The sequence below is a fragment of the Petaurus breviceps genome, unplaced genomic scaffold (assembly GCF_028583685.1).
Source record: "Petaurus breviceps papuanus isolate PSGF00001 unplaced genomic scaffold, PetGlider_PUasm1.0 98, whole genome shotgun sequence".
In the NCBI taxonomy this organism is placed as follows: domain Eukaryota; kingdom Metazoa; phylum Chordata; class Mammalia; order Diprotodontia; family Petauridae; genus Petaurus; species Petaurus breviceps.
In genome coordinates this window covers 27,737,891-27,745,677 of record NW_027187460.1, presented here as the reverse complement: position 1 = coordinate 27,745,677, position 7,787 = coordinate 27,737,891, and the positions used below count along the sequence as shown (strand labels likewise).

The following is a 7,787-nucleotide window of genomic DNA, read 5'->3' as shown; positions in this document are numbered from 1 at the left end:
AACTAGAAATCAAGAAAGCAATTGCATTTTGGAATTCCAGAAGCTAGTTGGCACAGTAGATAGAGTGCCAGGCTTGGAGCTAGGAAAACCTGAATTCAAATCCATTCTCAGTCATTTGCTAATTGTGTAACCCTAGGCAAATCACTTAACCATATTTGCTTGTTTCCTTATCTGCAAAGTGAGCTGGAGAAGGAAATGGAAAACCACTTTAGTATCTTTGTCAAGAAAACCTAAAATGGGGTCATGAACAGTTGGACACAATGGAAATGACTCAACAACAACAACAGTAACTGCAACTACAACAATAACCATAACATTAACAAGTGAATATATGATAGTTCACTCAAAAAACCCAGAAAAATACTAATTACTATAAATCCACAGTCTAACAGAGATCCATCTCTCAAGGGATTTTATATTAACCTCTTAAGGCAAAAATAAATCTTTAAGACTAGTATTTGTTGAGACTAAGTGGGCCCAAGATATAACTTAAATATACGCTAATCTAAGTATAACTTCATAATTTTCATAATCACAAATATTACTTCTATACTATAAACAAACTTAAGTCCCTTTACCCTTCTGCAAGGAGTGTTTATAATGGAAGAGGGGATTCTATTTTTCAGTAAACCAATTCATTATTTTAGAATTTCACAATATTTAGCAAGCTCTTTCATAAAACTGATAAGATTTTATGACCTTGCTGAAGCAGATGATGCCAAGGATGCTGAAAAATGAGCAAATAAAGAGGTTTTATAAGGTTTTTTCCTCTGTATTTTTCCTCACACAGTAATTATTATTTTCCCTTTTAAAATATACCCAATTAAATATTTCATAGGTTTTAACATTATGACAACTTTTAAAAACTTAATAATTTCAGAGTATTGAGATTAAAAGGAGTCAAATTTTCCAGTGATACAATTGCATTATCTTCTTAAGAGTAATTCTTATGCAAAGGATCTCCCAAAATCACAGTCCAAGTGGAATTATAAACACAATAATAACATTCACAAAATTATGTATTTAAAAAATGAAACAAAACTTATTGCCAGTCAAAGGGCATCAATTCAGTTGAATGCATTTCCAAATTACCCTATATAGAAAATAATTTACTTTTTTATCTTTAGCATTTTATACTAATTGCATTTAAATACCAATATAGAGTTACCCAGTATGGAGTAATTATATTCAATTAAAGAAATAATAATAGTAATAATAACAATAGTTTACCCTCACATAGTGCCTACCATCTGCCAGGTACTGTATTAAACATTTAAAAATCATTATATCTTTTCTATTCTTACAACAACCCTCAGAGTTGGGCCTTACAGATCAGGAAAGTGAGGTAAACAGAGGTAAGGTAACTTGCTTAAAAGGTTGCATGGTTAATAAATTTCTGATATAAGATTTTGATTCAGGTTTTTTCTGAACTGTGATTACCTTCATTGCTTTCTGAACCTATTGCCTTCAATAGTAAACATAGTTTGTATTAGGTTCTAATTTACTACAATTATCTATTTAACTTCAGAACAAAATTCCATCTAAATCAAATATGGATTTTTAAAAATCTCAAATTCCTTTAATTTTTATAGGAAAAAGACAAAGTGACACACCTACTAGGAGCTGACAATATTTTTATAGGTAAACTCAAAAATGAGGAGTTGGATTACAGAAGTACTGATGTTCTAACAGCATAGTTTGGATTTCAGATGATTACACAGAAATATGTGCAATTCAAAAAACCTTCCTTCCCATGAAAATATAAAAATGATAATATGAGACACAAAATACCTATTTCATCAATAAAAACTGTATAAACATATAAAGTAAGCAGAAACCACAACTTCATAATTATGAAGATTATATAAAACAGTCACTTTTTCTTATAAAGTTATATTAATCACCTCTCAAAATATTTTCTACATGAATAATTGTGTTAAAATTGCATTATTTTAAAATTGATAAACCCTACATTAGATTTTGATGAGAACCCTCTTGGAAAAATACTTTGGTATATATCTTGAGGTGATTATTAAAAATTCTCTAAAATAATTTTATGGGGTTATAAACATTTCTTTCTATTAAAGCACAGTAAAATAAGGAAAGTATATTCAGCTGCATATAGAATTAGCACATAATTTATTATGATCCATTTAGAGAAAGTTACCACACCTAAAAAGCAAAATCAGTACTATTTTTTTTAAAGTCTCAAATGTTGGTACCGTTTTGTTTACAACTAAAATGTATAAAATGATCAGAATGTTTCTTTTATAGTTTTATTTTCAGTTCCTATGGCCTGGACATTTTGGAGAACACAATCTGAAAAATAATTAGGCTCTTTTTTCCCCCTAAACCTCTTATGAACAACCATTTTTCTTTTAAAAAAAGATGATTTAAAAGGTGTGACAGTTGAAGTAAGTTCATATAATTTATATATTTTACAAAACATTAACTTTTCTTTTAAATGTGCAGTTTATAATATTGGCAGACAAAATATACATAAACAATTGAAAAGGGCAAAATTTCAGAAGTTAGGAAGTAATGAAAATCTATACCAGTAAAAGATTGATTAAAAAACAAAAACCACCAACATATCAATCTTCCATTAATGAATTGGCCCAGTTGCAAACTTTCTTGACAGCTATTATTTGGGAGATTAAAGTTGTCAAAAAATTATGTTCTGTTTATCAGCTACCATGGTTAATGTTAATTCTAATAGAGGATTCAGTTGTGCTATGTACTTGCTTGAGGTCCTCTTATTTCAACCAGGTACTATCACCAGTGTCTTATAAATAAAATCTTTATTTTGCACCTCCTAGCTTCAAAAGTTTCATTTTTGACCTTTCAGTTTATAAAATTCTATATAAAAGAAAATCCATTTAATGTTTAGATAAGTCCATAAAATTTGATCTCCTTTATAGATACTTTTATAGCAGTAGAGGTCTTTTAAAGTTTTTAATTCCTCTATTAAAGTTTTATTTTGATTTTCCAAGACTGCAGCTTGATTTCCAGAAACAACACATTCTTTTTCTTTCTATGGCATTTTTGAGTGGCTTCTTTATTTTTCATCAATCTTATTTCTCTTTTCAAATGTGGATCATCTATTTTGCTTGTCTGAGATGTCAAGTGCCTGGAGATGTCATCCCTACTATTTGTGGAAGGTACTAACTTTGCTGATGTGTCTTATATCTGGTAAGTCTGCATATGTCCTGAAGCAGCCAGTACAACTATTTGGTTGCTAGGGCCCAGTATTTGCTGTCCATCAGGACTCTGTGCATCCTGAAAAATTGTTCTTGGTTGAGTACTGCCTACATCTGTCATTGTTAACGTCTGCAGCCCCTGTATTCCATCTGTGTTTGTACTGGCCAGATGTGTGCCATTTGGGGCAATGGCAATGTACTGTGCAGTGTTAGTCTAGAAGTTAGGATTTGGGATAGTCATAGATTTGACTGTTGAAACTCCAGGGTTTGGAGCAGCTAGATAGGGCAGTGAATAAAGCACTGGCCCTGGAGTCAGGAGAACCTGATTTCAAATCTGTTTTTAGACACTTAACACTTACTAGCTATATGACCTTGGGCAAGTCAATTAACCCTAATTGCCCTACCTTCCCCCCTCCAAAAAGACAAAAAAAAAATAAACTCCTGGGCTTTCTCCATTTCCTTTCCTCTCTCTTGTGTCTTCTGAGGAAAGATTTTTCCCTAAGATGGGTGCTGTGCTAAAATCCCCAGAGCTTTCTGTGAAGAGACTATACTATCAGATGAATCCTGAAAATTTTCATTATGTGACCAGGATGATACCTGCTCTGTCTGCACTTATGTGGGAATGGATTTCTGAAGATGACTGAGTAGTCTGGATGACCCCTGGACTGTGTACTTGCTTTCCAGAAAGATGTACAACTGTTATTATTGCAGTTCTTAGTGATATTCCAACTCTGTTGATCTAATTTTCTGAGAGGGAGCATCCCTTCCCCTAAGAATCAAGTTCCAAGCTCTGGCCTCTCTATTACCTTCCTCTTGTCAGTCCCCCTTGGGGCAACTTGGGTTGGTCTCCTCATCCCCCTCCCTCATGGCCTCCCTCTGGGTGGAGGCAGGCAGAATCATGGATAGGGGCTGGTGAGGTGGGTCAACTTCTCCATCCTCATCTGGGCCACCAGCAACTTCAAATCTGGATTTTTAGTGACTAATGGGAACAATTAAAATCTTTAAAAAAAAATTCCCCAAAGGCCATTAGTTGGCAGTACTTCAAAATTTAGAGTCCATCTTATTGATTAGCTCAATTTCGAAGATTTGTGGCAACACTCCCAACTCCCCACAACTTTCTCTTTCTTTTAAATCACCCAAAGAGCCAAATCAATCCTTTCTGTTTTCTCAGTCTAAACCTACTCAAATACTCCAAGAATGTAGTGTCACCTTTCTTGGAGGCATCTCCTGTTCTCTGTATTTTTTTTTAAACTGGAAGGAGTTTACGTGAGGACTTAATGTTCCCATCCTCCTGTTTTCAAGATCCATGAGGATGTTATATTCCCCACATAACAGCGAAAACACACTCATTTCTAGTGGGTTTGCAAGGACAGAATTTTAGTATACTAGATTCAGATAATTCCATGTGCCTAATATATTCTTGTGGTTTACAGATTATAAAGAATAAACACATGTTTCCTAATCCTTCTTATGTCATGGAGATCAAAACTTCATTCACAAATCTCTTTCCAAAACTCTAAAACCCTTTTACTTTCAAACTCTACTTGCTTAAATTCTCTCTCCTTCCTTCCTTCCTTCCTTCCTTCCTTCCTTCCTTCCTTCCTTCCTTCCTCTCTCTCTCTCTCTCTTTCTCTCTCTCTTTCTTTGTTTCTTTCTTTTCTCTCTCTATCCCTTTGGTAGACTTTGATTAAAGTTTTTAAAACACTGCCCATCCCATTTCTTTTTTATTCTGATCCTACATTACTCTTTCATTCCCACTTCATAAAGCTAATCTTTACTGAACATTTTTTATTATAATTTCACACAAATTTTTATTGCAGAATGTTGTGATTGTTTACTCATGTCCAACTCTTTATGACCCCATTTGAAGTTTTCTTGGCAAAGATAATGGAGTGGTTTACCATTTCCTTCTCCTGCTCATTTTACAGATGAGGAAATTGAAGCAAACAGGATTAAATGACTTGCCCAGGGTCACACAACTAGTAAGTGTCTAAGCTTGGCTTAAATTCAGGTCCTCCTGACTCCAGGCCTGGCATTCTATCCACTAAGGTACCTAGCTATCCCTTATTGCAGAATATCAATTAAATATAGCAGTGTTGCCTTTGGAGTTTTAGAAAGACTTTACTTCTAGTTTACCTAAATGATTAAATTTTACTATATCATTTACAGAAGAAAATATGATAGTAACACCAAGTTAAATTTGACTTTCTCTTTAGTTGCTCTTTTATTTAAACAAGCTTATCTCTTTACATGGTTAACAAAAAGTTAATAACAGGTAGTTCTTAAACATCAGAGAAATTTATACTGCAAAATGAAACTATTTTCCCGCCTCACTGTAATCAGAGAATTAACCTTTTCCCTTGCACTAAAATCATAAATCTGTTACTCACCAGGAAAAGGGTGATAAAAGACCTGAGTATTGTTTCTAGATAACTGTCATGGGATTTTTATTCTATAAGCCCAATTCTACAGAGAGGTACCCCCCAAAAACTCACTAAGACATTTTAACACTTGAGAAAACATTTAAACCATAATTTAGTAATTTGGTCACAAATTTTAGCTTGAATTAGTTTTAAACACCATAAATCTCTGCAGACTAGGAAACAAAGATTGCCTTTCCTCTCCTCTTATTTATCTCTGCAAATTCCAACTGGCCAGGTTTTGAATTTACAGAGATAGAGAGAGACATTTTTTTTCCTCCAAATTTCCTTTAGAAGATTTCTCAGAAAAGGTTTTTAATTCTTTGCATTACTTTTTCTTGCCAGATCATAAGAAATTAGTTTGTTTTACATGGATAATTTGACATGACATATACAAAAGCACTAAACACCAGTGAAAAGGTCCTAAAACATCAGTGTGCACAGATGAAAGTCCCTTTTCAGGACAAATTTGGGGCTCTTCTTGTAAATCTTACCCTGATTTTGCTTCATGTTTAGTTACTCACTTTTCCAACTATTTCCAAGCTTCCCCAGCCCTTTCTTGCAGGGTTTTGAAATGCTTTGGTAGAGGAGGGGGCATTTCCCCAGGTTGCATAATTGTGAATTATTGCCAAAATGTTATACCAAACATAAATACAACAGTAAGACAGAGAAGCAAAGTTGTGACTTCCCCAACAGTGTGAGGGCTTTATCTTGGCTCAAAAGAGTTGAGAATTGAGTCTGAGGCCACAAAGTTAATACATAGAAGTGGTAGACATGTAATTTAAGCCTATAAACCCAGCTCCTTTTACTCCAAATCTGGGTATCACTTCAATGCTCCTCATTAAGTGTATATTAATTTGATTTTCCTCTCTGATCAAATTTGCTAATGACATGTTGACTTTATTTATCTTAGCCCCCCCCCCCCCCCGCCCTGGCCAGTTTTGCCTATATTTATAGGATGATTACCTACTACTCTGCATCAACTATTATATATTTCAGCCAATCTGACCTACCTCCTTTAATTCACAGGCTCGGTGTCCCAGAGATGGCTTCCTCACATTCAAGTTATTCTTTATTTGGCATCATTAAAACCAGTTGTTCACAAGTCCCTGAAAATTGCCTTATATTTTATTGTCAGTCAGGGGACATAATTAGTCCAAAGCAGAAGCATTTAATAAAAGCATTGTAAGAAAATTAGAAGCAAAACATTGCTTCAATATACCTGGGACACATTCTTCCCTAAATACTCATGTTTTCAGTATGAAGAATGGACACATCATAGAAGACAGGTACAGTCAAAAGTCAAGGTCTTTGAAACACAGAATGCCCATGGAACAATAGGGCTCTTGGGCTTAATTTTTAAAATTTAAACGATTAAATTTATTATTTATTGATTATTACATATAAAAGAAATATATCCACATAGTTAAGTCAATTAATTTAAATTAAATGTATTATTTATTAAGTATATATTTATATTTATTTATTATTTAACTTATTTTATAAATTTTATTTCTTGGTTACCAAAGGCAAAATATTCTTCAGGAATCTATATCTAGTATTGAGTTAGAGAGTATATATAACTCACCTGTTAAATTTCTGCTCTACCTTCTGGACCATCCTTCCAGGATACTTAGTTTCTTGATCTCTAAGTTTATTTCCTCTCCCATTTAAAGCAACCTATAGTTGTGGAGAGTAGTCTAGGAAGGGTTCAAGAGCCAACTAAACCCTGGGAACAAGATCATTATCTCTGAATGGACAATTTCTGTTTTCTATCTGCCTTACATAGGTCCATGAGACTGGCTGTAAGCCTGAACTAGTTATGAAAACAGTAGCATTTGGCTAAATAGATGCCACATTTCTGTTTATATTCAAATAATTGAACTATTTAGTTATTTTCATGAGTCAGAGGTCAGAAGTGGTGGTGGTTGTGAATCTATTGTCCTGTCATTCAGGTCTTTTTTTCTCCATTGTTTCTGCTCTGATACAGTGACACTGGCTTCCTTGCTATTCTCCAAAAAAGATAATCTCTCAGCTCCTGGCATTCTCTGGCTTTACCCCCATGTCTGGAATGGTCTTCCTCCTCATTTCTGCCTCCTGGTCTGCCTGGTATCCTTGTTTTCTTTTTCTTTTCCACCAAAATTGTTAAAACAGTTTTAAGCATTAA

General features: G+C 33.9%; 1 pseudogene; it reads right to left on the bottom strand.

The window, feature by feature from the left end:
* Positions 1–3,478, bottom strand: part of LOC138156038 (cyclic AMP-dependent transcription factor ATF-1 pseudogene) — a 5,767-nt pseudogene extending 2,289 nt beyond the window's left edge.
* Positions 3,479–7,787: the final 4,309 nt, after the last annotated feature.